The sequence below is a fragment of the Pteropus alecto genome, unplaced genomic scaffold (assembly GCF_000325575.1).
Source record: "Pteropus alecto unplaced genomic scaffold, ASM32557v1 scaffold72, whole genome shotgun sequence".
NCBI classification, from domain to species: domain Eukaryota; kingdom Metazoa; phylum Chordata; class Mammalia; order Chiroptera; family Pteropodidae; genus Pteropus; species Pteropus alecto.
Genome location: NW_006436811.1, coordinates 23237292 through 23249339, shown reverse-complemented (window position 1 = coordinate 23249339; position 12048 = coordinate 23237292). Strand labels below are relative to the sequence as shown.

Sequence of the window (12048 nt, the reverse complement as noted above, 5' to 3'; positions counted from 1 at the left end):
CCTTTTGCTGATCCACCTTTGGGTTTTCGGCCATTGTTTGCACTGAGGGGCACTGTAAGAAACAGTAAGGTACAGTGGTAAAGCGTCTGTGCTATGAAACGATGCTGTTAGGTTTCAATTCCAGGTCTGCCATTTAGCATGTGACTTAGGCAAGTCACTTAGCCTCTCTGTATCTCAGTTTACTCATCTGTGAAAAGGGGATGATGGCCCTACCTACCTCAAAGGGTTTCTGTAATTACTTAGTGAGTTAATACCTATAGAGTGCTCAGAATAGTGCCTGCCCATATAATAAAGCTCAATAAACATTAACTAGATATTTTAAAGACTGTTAGATGACTCCATAATATGAGAAGAGGGAAATAGGAGGAAAACATGAGACTATAGCTTCATGGAAACTGAAAGGAAGGCATGTTTTAAGGGCACAATCATGTGCCTGATCCTTTCTAAGGTCACTATATTAGCCTGATCAGGCTGCCATAACAATGTACCCCAGGCTGGGTGGCATACATAACAGAAATTTATTTTCTCACAGTTCTGACAGCTGGAAAGTCCAAAATCGAGGCGCCAGGCAGGGTTGGTGTCTGGTGAGAGCTTTCCCCTTGAGTTTCAGATAGCCACCTTCTCTTTACATATTCCCATAGCCATTCCTCAGTATGTGAACACAGGGAGAGAGAACTGGAGCTCTCGTGTCTCTCCCTTATAAGAACACTAATCCTGTCAGATCTGGGCTCCACGCTTATGACCTCTTTTAACCTGAATTACACCCTCAGAGGCCCCATCTCCATAACAGACACACTGGGAGTTGAGCTTCAACTTATGAATTTGGGGATAACACAAACGTTCAGTCCCTAACAGTCACTGAAAAAGGTACCTTTAGGCTTGGCCTAAAGGATGTCTTTGGTGAGCTTAAAAAAAGTTTTCATGACTTTATGACTTATTCCTCAATGTACTTTGTGATTCCTCACTATTAATTCTGGGAAACATTTTTGCAAGATTAAATGCAATCCTAATTTTCATATATTTTGACAGAAAAAAGAGTATGACAACTTATAGACCAAAATTACTACACATAGAAGAACTTGGTATAATCAGAAATCTTTCTTCTGTTTTCAGTTTTTCATTATTAAAAATTACTGCCATTCTGATCCTTTAAAAATAAAAATTCTTAACCTTTTTTTTTTTTAAAGGAAAACTTGCCAGAATAGTATGGACATGAATTTTCATTGTATGAATTATCCCAATCAAAATTTGTATTAACCTCTGACATCTTCATCCTCCCCTACTGCTGAATCCAGGGCTAATTAATACCTATTTAAAGATTCAGCTTTTGCCCTGAAGGCCAAGATAAACTTGTCCATAAAGCAGGAATATATTTGCCCAATAGCGAATTTCAGCGAGGTGAGAATGTCTTTTTTTTTAATTTGTAAAACTTTTTATATAAAATATAACTCCAGCAAAGAAAATTTGGAGAATGTAGATGGGGAAAATTCATGATACCACCTCTCCTAAGTAATTACTATTATTATTTCAGTTTTCCTTCAAGTTTTTTTCGTGCATATTTTTATAAAACTTTAATTATTGCATACAAATAATTATATGGTTTTTTCTTCAATTAACACTACTATAAGCATTTTTAAACTACATTTATATATATGTGTGTATATATGTATCTCATATGTATTGACTGCACAATACATAATTGAAAGATTAATTTAACCATTTCCTCATGGTGGCCGACATCAATGTTGCTTCTAGTCTTCTTAATTTTAAATAACACTGTGATGAACATTTTCCTGCACATACTTTTTTCTATCTTTGCATTCTTTTCTTAAGTTTAATTTCCAAAGGTAGAATTGGGGGTCTTCAGGTATAATTATTTACATGACTCTTGATACATAATCTCAAACTGCCTTGAAAAGGGTTGCAGTAATTATACTGCCACCAATAATGTTGCTGAATGATCAGTGTCACAAGACCCCGATTCTCTGCAGCAAAAAGTTCTCCTGTCGCAATAGGCAAGAAGTAAAATAGATACTCTGCTGTGTTAATTTTTATTTCCCTTATTACAGAGAACATTTTTCTTCTCATGATTATTTTCCAGTTTTACTTTTCCTTTGTGAGTCATCTATTCATTATCATTATCTGTTCATCTATTAGAATCCTCATCTTTTTTCATTGATTTGTATGAGTCCATCCCCTTTACTTATAAAATTATTTAGTACCAAAAGTAAGAATATTAGAAAGATCCTTGATATTTTGCTGATGTTACACTAAGCTGGAGTAAAATCAGTCACTAATAAAGGAAAATTAAAATATTTTAGGAATACTGCTCCAAGTTCTGACTGTATTTGAGGGACAATTTGGAGGCTTTAAAAGTCTTTACTTTCACTGAAATTTACCTGTTTAATTATACTTATCATTTGAAATTAAAATAAAGGGCTTTTTTTCCCGAAGCACAGCATACCAACCAATTAAAGACAAATTGTCTTATTCCCTATCCCTCCCCTGAACTTTAAATGCATTATTAAAACAATTCAATAAGTGAAAATAAAACTGATGCTTCTGCCACTCTGAAACTGATGCTTACACCAAATCTCAAATCTGACATTATTTAATATTAGCATTATTAATCACCTCCATTTACAAAAAAATTACTAAATGCCAGATAGAGTGCTAAGTGTTTTAGATAAAATATCTCATTTTATTCTCAAAACAAACATCTGAAGTGGATATTAGCCACTCCAACTTACAACTGAAAAAATCAGAATGGTTGATTATCTGGCCAAGTCCAGACAGCTAGCATATAATGGAAATGAATGCTAACCCAGGGCCTGTGTCCCTCATAATTAAGCATCTTGCCTTATACTCATGCAGCCCTTACCATAGAGATATTGTATACTAATACTGAATAAAAGAAACTTGAAAAGGACATTTTATCAAGTGCATTTAGTATATATATTCTGGTTGGAAATTCCTCAAATGATACCTCCATTAGTAAAAGCAGCACCGCTGATTACATTTTTTAAAGTTTAAGCTATGTAACTTACTAAAATTTAAAACAGAATTTTTCATACTGGTAGTTTTAATAGCAAAAATTACATTTATGCAAATATAAAATTATCGAATTAAATATTTTGCTTGTTTTTGATATATTTTGCATAGAGAACATTAGGTTGATCCAGACAAACTACGTGTCCTGGAAATTGAACCAATTGTATCATCTTCTAACCATTTTCAGAGGTAAAACGACCCACCTCCCATATAGCAGGGAAAGAATGAGTACAAGAACTCCAGGCCAACTGATGGGGAGATGGCAAAAAAGGATTCTTCCATACAGGTTTCAGAGGGAGTGTGGTTCCACGAACACCCTGATTTCAGACTCCTGACCTCTGGAACTATGAAACCAGATGTATCTGTGTTTTAAGCCAACTGTTTTGTGGTGCTTTATTACAGCAGCCCTAGGAAACTAAGACAGTGATTTTTTAAATAATATTTACTGGATTTTTTTTTTCTTATTGATGAATATACATATGTGTACATTTGGTACATTTAGATCTTTTACTTAGATTCTTTATCATAAATTTTCAAAAAAAAAGAATTCAAAAGAGAATCAGAGTGCCTAGGAGGGTGCCTCATGGGCATCTAGCCTAGGGCATGAGGAAAGAAAGCTGGGGTGCCCAAAGTCACAAGGATATCACCCAGATAGAAACCCGGTCTCAATTCTAATGTTATTACTGCTCAACGTGCTGCTTTTATGACATTGAAACTATTTTTTAAATTGGTGGGGACCTTTCTCTCAAACTTCTAGATAAAGTATAGAACTGTACCAGAAATCTATTTCTGTTTTACTAACTTATTTTAAAAAACAATATATTCATTCAAAATTTCACCACTAATGGTTTCACTGCTGGTCATACTAGTTGTTTTCAGATAACTAGCTGTCTTCAGATAACATGTCTTATCCTCCACAGGATTGATTCAGTCAGTCTCAGACATCCTAAGAGAAAATATAGATTTAATTACATGTACAGGCATTATTCGACTATGGATGAATAATCTTTGCAGCTCTTCATGGAAGTTTGCCAGGTTCTTCAAATCCCTGTAACTGTAAAATATAAAGTTGTACATTGTATTCTGTCATGGACATAATAAAAAGCTGTCTCCTCAGAAGAGGACTAGATAATTTTTATATTTTCATGTATTATATTTTCTTTAATTAATACAAATAAGATGTTTACTTTTCAAAAATAAGACGAGGGTGCTGGCATGGATTCATCTTTTGATTCACTCCTCTCCGATGCCATGGAAGCCTTGGGACACACAGATTGGCTTTTCTCATTTGAGACACACTGATAATTGTGATTGCAAGTCACCTTAAAATGAGGTGTACTTTTTTCTCATAGTACCCTGATTCGAGAAAATGGGGAGTCACCTTACTGTGGTTGTAAAGAAAAAAAAGCCATAAAAATGAAGGCACCATTAAGACTTATCATTAACTACTTTCATAATAAATATAAACTCATTTCGTGTCTTTGACATAAAGCACAATGAAGCAGGCACTAATAGTTCACAGTGATCTAAAAATCCTAAGAATCATTTTTTACTGTAACAAAAAGGTATTGTTTTTAGCACCGCAGAGCCAGAATCATCAATAATTGGCATTCTTATTTGGAAATCAGTAGAATCTGTTTACTTAAATGATCTTTGATCAATTCTCTGTCAAGTCTAGTTTGTTTCCTCGCCTTCCAACCACATTGTTTCGTATTCCATTTTCCAAATTATATACTATATTTTATCATTAAGGCTAAAGAACAACTGAATTCTGCATTTTTGTTCTGGTGCCAATTCTCTTCTTTGCATCTAATAAAGAGGAGGTGTTTTCTCAGTCTTCCTTCACCTCATACATACATAAAGAGTATTTTGTCATTCTTGGTGCATTTCACCTTCTAGTCACCACATGTTCCCTGGTTTTATCTTTACATGCCATCATTGATATGCCTTATTTTTGGTTTACAACTCCTTTCTAATCCTTACTGTTTGGGGAATTTCAAATGTGCAATTCTGTGTAGCTGCCCCAGTTTCATCCTGTTCTCTTCATCCTCTTGACAATCTTTCGAGTGTTGCATTAAGAAATAATCTAGATCACTGCATGCATCTTTCTACTTACAGGTCCTTTTCTTAAAATTTATTTAAGTTTACTAAAGTTGTCTTCCCTGGAATTCATTTTTTTTAGATTGCTGTTTTTACTCTTTTGAAGTTTATACAAGACTACCAATTGTTAAATGCATTTTCTTAATTAATCTAAATGTTCATTAAAGAAATAGCTTTAGTATGCAAGTCGAAAGTCAAGAGTAGCTAAATACAACCACAATCTCACCTTTCTCTTGGCTCCCACACCCTACTCAGAGGAGTTTCTAACCATGTTCCATACATACTCTCCTGCCTTTAATCCATTAACTGTGCTATAATTCTCTCATTAAATAAATAGTTTTGTCCAATATATACTTAGAATGATGGTTAGGGAGTCATCAGTCTCATTATGACTTAGCCAGATAGTGGAAACCTATCTGTAAGAGATAGTTAATGAACTAGTCAAAGAGCAGGTTAGCCATCAATAAGAGATCCTGAGTAATTTGAAAAAACGACAAAATGGGAAAAACACACAGCCTTAATTTTTTAATGAAAGTGGCTCTCTTATGAATAACACTCCCTACAGTGATTAATAATTAAGTCAATTCCTCATTATGTGCTCCATTGATCACGATCAAGAATAGCAAAATATAGTTGCCCTTTTTTCAATTAAAATACGTGGGAGTAAGTACAGAAATCTGGAAAAACAAAAGTTTGACTTTTAAAAGGTCTCTCAGATAAAAAGAACAAATTGATGGTCACCAGATGGAAGCAAGGTTGAGGGAAGGATGACAAAGGTGAAAGGGATTAAGTACAAATTGCCAGTTATAAAAAGAGTCATGGGGATATAAAGTACAGCATAGGGAATATAGTCAATAATATTTTAATAACTATGTATGGTGTCAGATGAGTACTAGACTTATTGAGGTGAGCACTTAGTAAGGTCTATAAACGTCTAATCACTATGCTGTACACCTGAAACTAATATAATATTGTATATCAACTGTAATTAAAACATAAATAAATAAATAGTCTTTCAACCATACTTAATCACTTTGTTGGCTTTTCTTTATATCTCTGCATCTCGATTCCTTATCTAAAAAATACAATGAACTCTCCTTGTCTTGTTGATAATAGATGATACAACCTTCTTTTGCAGCTTGATTCTCCCAGTCAAAGCTACTTCCCTCCTGACTCATAATTCAACTCCATTTAACAATTCAGCACTAGTAATGCAAGTGCTTCCTTATTAAAAAGCAGTAAGTCCTGTGTTCTCTGAAATTTTTTAAAATAACTTTAAATAAACCATAACATACTTGAAAAACAATTTTCAAGAGATTTCTATACAAGGTGACTAAATCTGGGTAAAATTAGTTTATAAAATTGCTTTTTTTCAAGGCTAGCATAAGACCCTTGACAAACAAAGCCAGGCAGGAATGAGAAGAATAAGACATAATCTCTGTGACACAATTTATAACTGTATCTTAAAGAAATCCAAAACTATATGAGGGAGGATCTATCGGAAGTTTCTGTCTGATGTCCTTGAACATCAAGGTTTTCAAATCAATTCAAATTTCTATTTTTAAAAAGGAGTTTATTTATAAGCAATTTCAGAATCACGTCTAGTCTAAAAAGTACTAAATTGAGATTTTTTTATACAGGACTGTTTGATAATGAACACAACCTGAAGAAAAACTGGGATCTCTAGCGCTCTCATTTTGAACTTTCTCTCTTGTTTTTGTCCCCTAACTCTAGCAAAAATTTTCTGTGCATTAAATGAAAGTCATGAGTGCTTTTCTATGATTAGACTTGTTAGCTTCATGGAATTATATGAATAATGGTTCATTACATTTATGTATTTGAATTTTGGCCACTGATATTTCTGATAAATACTTTTCATAGTATACTTAGCAAAACACTTTCCCTGTGTTAATAATAAAAATATTGGCTCGTCTAACTTCTGTTTTTTCAGGCCCTTTCCTCTATTACTAAATCCCACTGGGATGCCGGTAAGCACTAACATGAACAGAAGGTAGACAGCAGTCAGAGAAAGAAGAGAAACAGAGAGTCTGAATAATCTACAAACTGAGTTACTATCTCCCAAAAAAGTCAAGGATAAACTGAATTAAATGGTTTGCTTAGAGTGTGTCTAGAAAGGGAAAATTCATTTTCAAGTACAAAGAAGAGTCTATTATTTTTTCAGGAAATTGTATCTATTTTAAAAATAAAAAATGATCTTAAGTATTCAAATCATACTATTTTTAGACATCTCTTCAAATTAAATAATTTAGAGATTCAATTCTAATCATTTGCAGTAAACCACTTACAAGTATTTAAGGCTATTCTTGAAACTACCCTGTCTGTTAACATATACATATGGGATCATTTGCCTAGGTATGCAGTGGTTGAGGAACACTTATGTATTACTATTTTTACTCCAAGTTTTTGTTGTGATCTGTAAAAAGTTTTTGGGAGCTCTGTAAATTTTGAGAGATCATTATCTTATTTCATAGTGATATTAGTTTCATTATGAGATGAGAGTGAGGCATTCAATCGCTGCTATCAATAGGATCTGTGTTCATCCACAGAGACATTTCAAGTGAAGTGAAAAACATTTGCAGACTACATTATGTTATGATAGTGAATGATTTTAAAAGATGTCAAGTTCTGCTTAAGGAGTTTTATATGAAATAGCATTTACATTAGAGAAAGATTTGGGGGAGGTAAAAGATGTAAGTCATCAGAATTTCATTTATTTTTAAATATAATTAAGCTCTCAGAAAGCATCAGCACTTTAACTTCGATATATCCTTTTGTAAAGACATTACCAGAATATCATATTACTGTTTCTTGATTTTCTAATGCATCCCTGAAAATGAGTTCAATTTAATAAGTGGGAAGATTTGTGAAGAAAAACAGACTAGAAGCACAAAGGAAGGATAAAATATTTAATTGCATTAATTGTACTTTCATGACATGTCACTGTTTCTGACATATATTAACCACATTTATAAACTTCCAGAACTATGCTATGATAATACATGGTCATGTGCATCAGAATTGCCCATAGCCAAAAGTCATACACCTTCACCACCAGTAAACACACACACACACACACACACACACAATATTTACAAGGTTCAATAAATATCCTTCTGATTATGCAAAGTACCATCCATGTCCCTGTGAATATTATATTATATGTAATATCGTCAGTTTTACACTTTGGTTGAGTATTGAAATATTTGCCTTAGGAGTTATTGACTTGTTCCCAGATTCTCTGCATTCTCATCTTACCTATACTAATCCTAGAATTTGGATACAAAATAAAAAATTATTCCTTCTTTGGAAATTGTGTTTTCCAGAATGACCTATCCAAAAGTAGGAAATAACACTACTAAAAATAAGTGAGAAAAAAAATGTGTGATTATTTTCATATATTTTTCATCGAATACAATCTTTGTAAAATAGCCTAAACTCTAATTTTAATGGAAACATAACTATATTGATCTATGCTGTTACTTTAATTTCCTTCTGAGATGAAAATACTTGTTTTTTCAGGCTCAAAACAGATACTCAGTTTAAGGCCCAAGTACCACACCCAAAACTGCACTAAACTTCATGTGCCTTGTGAACACTACTTGCTTATTTTTGTATTTTTCATAGCACTGAATAGAGTCCCACTAACACATGACAGGCAATTATTATTTTATTAAATTGAGAAGTAAACATAAATATATAAACTTCGTAATTCTTGTTTACACATGCTATGAACATTATTTATTTTTAAAATAAATTGCCTACATCTAATTTTAATTTATATGCATTTTTTTTTTTTTGCTGAATCTTTCAGTATTTCAGGAAAAAAAGTTTTTATTCCCAACAATAGGGAACAGCAGCTCATCCTTAATTCATTAAGTGCCATTTTTTACCCGCTTACATTTGTCAAATTATAGGATTCATTATAACAGGGATGTAGAGTTATAGCTTTAGCTCTTTTTGTTCTAATCCTTTTTTCATGTATTCTTTCTTTTGATTTGTGACCTTCATTACCATGAGAGCTCACTTAATGCTTTCAGTTCAGTTCCAGGAGGATAAGCAGTCAGATACTGTAGGAATTATTTTACATACCACAGTTATTAACGTGATTACTCAGAGAAATTATATTAATATCCAAGGTACTCCAATACCTCCAGAAGAAAGAAAACTGCTTCTTTATCAGAATTTTTCCTTTGGCATAGAGAACACATTCTTAACTATTTAGTTAAAATCCCCAAGTGAAAGTTTCCTCAGCAAAGTAGAAATGTATTATATAGAGTTTGCTGTAGATGGAGATCACATAGTTCACAGATTTCTTATTTTTAGTTTTTTCTGATTGTAAAATAATGTCTCTGTTATAGTAAATTTAGAAAATAGAAAATTTATAAATTACATAAAATCACCCATAATCCCACATATCCAGAAATAACCATATCATATTAATGTTTCCTTCATCTTTTTTCTATTCATGTTAAATGTACTTTGTGTATGTATATGTAAATTTAAGATTATTCTACATTTGTAATTTTTTTTCATTTTTTTCACCTAACATCAAAGCTTAAGTATTTCCCCTGCAATTAAATATTCTTCATAATTTTAAGACTGTAAATGTACCATAACTTATTTTAACATTGCACTACTAAAATTCTACAAAATGTGAACGAATCTTTAGTGACAGAGAGCTAATCAGTGGTTGCTGAGGGTGAGGAAAAGATAGGGCAGTGGAGAAAAATTAAAAAGGAGCACAAGGAAACTTGAAGATGACAGATATATTCATTATCTTGATTGTGGTGATGGTTTCATGGTACAAACATATGTCAAAATGTATCAAATTTTATAAACTTTAAATATTTGCAGTTATTGTATGCCAACCATGCCTTAACAAAGCTGATAAAAAAATAACTTTAAAAAATTCTTATTGTTGCATAGTATTTTAGTTCCCATGTTTAGCTATTATAAATAAAGTGGTATCAACTATAATTCACCACTTTATTTCAAAGAGAATATAACTTTGTACTTTCAAAGCTTATTTGTAGATCTGATGAAGAGACATTTTAATTCTTGTACAATTCACAACATATTTTATTAAATTTTCCCGAAACTCATTTTACTAAAATATTTATTACACCACTTAAGTTTAGGACTAAAAAGTATTTGGAGCAAAATGAAGTAACCTGTTCATTGCTATCATTAGAGCTCACATTCATTGAAGACTTTCCATGAACTAGACACTGCATTAGAATATTACGTTACACAGCAATTATCTTCTTACTTGTTCCTTTCAATAAAAATAGGCAAAATGAAGTAAAGATATGACAAAACTAAGTAATAAGGTCAAGAGGAAGCTTAACTACAGAATTAAAAGTCTTTTGGATATGTTCAACATTGTTCTCCTAGGTTTCAGGAAACAGAATTTCCAGAGGAGCAAAGGATAAACTATGTATTTATACAATAACATGCAATAATATGGATGATAAACCTCCAAACCATTAGGATGAATGAAGAAAGCCAGACGCAAATAATATGATTTGATTTATATGAAGCCCAAGAACAGGCAAAACTAATCTATAGGTACAGAAGTTAGAAAGTGGTTGATCTATGGTGGGGGGTGGGGGGAGAATGAGGAAGAAAACAATTAAAACGGGGTATGAAGGAACTTTCAGGAAATGGCTACATAGATGTATATATTCATCAAAACTCATCACACTAAATATTGAGATCAAGTATTTTATTATACGTTTATTTATTCTTTCAAAAGAAAATTAAGGTAAAATAAATACTTATACCTTTTGCCTAGCATGACCCTAACTTAGATTCAATGAACCCTACTAGACACCAGGATAACCCCAACCACCAAAAAGATGACACATAACCAACGATAATGCTGAGGAGAAAGAATTTCCTTTTCACTATCAAAAGAATTAAAATTAGATGAGAAAATTCATTTCAAATTCAGATACTGTATTTTGAAATAAGATAATCAGATCATTAAAATCCAATATAAGGACAGAGGTGAAAATAAACATAAGAAAAAAAAATCATAGAACCTTCTAATCTCCCTCTAAAATTAGCGTATGATGGTCCACTTTGAAGCAGCATGTTGTATGTTTGAAGTTTCCATATTTGAATAATTTTTCTTCCATAAACAAAGTCAAAGCTGGCTCCCTATAAATTCCACCACTGCATCTAGTTATGCCCTAGTTAGCAAATCCCTCTTCTATGGCAGCCCTAGGGATAGTTGCCAATAGCAAACAAATTTTCTTTAAATTCCTGTTATAATCATAATAAATAATTTCCTTCATAGCATGATTTTTAAGTTACCTCACTTTTCTATTTTTAAAGTATATTTTCATTGATCCATACTTTCATTCATACATACTTCTATTTGATGTTTTAAGAAAAGAAAAAGAAGCCAGTGGTGATAATCACAGCCCCTGTGTACCCAGTAACATGGGAAGGAAGAAGGAAGTTAGAGCCAGGATTGTCCCACAAACCTGCGAAGAACAGTGGTAGGTCAACCTAACCTACAAAGCAAACTAAGGTAGAACATATTTCAGAAGCATAACTGTGGTCTCGCCATAAAGCGTCTTTCCAGAATGGTCTTTTGGAAGTTTCCTCAGCAACTCCAGGCCTCAGAGGGAGCCTTCCTCTGCTGACACTAAGTAATGTAGCACACTATTGAGCAAATCGCTGGTCCCAATGTTTGTGTCAGAGAGAATAGATGTGAAAATATCCAGCTCCTAATAAACAACTGATTGATATAAGATGCAAGGAGAGAAAAACTTACTAATTCTAATATAAAATGAGCCTCTTCCATAAAGAGGATCACTATAGCCCTTGGATAAGAAATTTGTCATATGCAACTCTTCAGGTTTCAAT

The 12048-nt window shown here is 32.8% G+C and overlaps 1 protein-coding gene across 1 annotated transcript in view; it reads right to left on the bottom strand.

Annotated features, from left to right (window-relative positions):
* Positions 1–12048, bottom strand: part of HS6ST3 (heparan sulfate 6-O-sulfotransferase 3) — a 606078-nt gene that overhangs the window by 525493 nt on the left and 68537 nt on the right. The window lies entirely within an intron of this gene.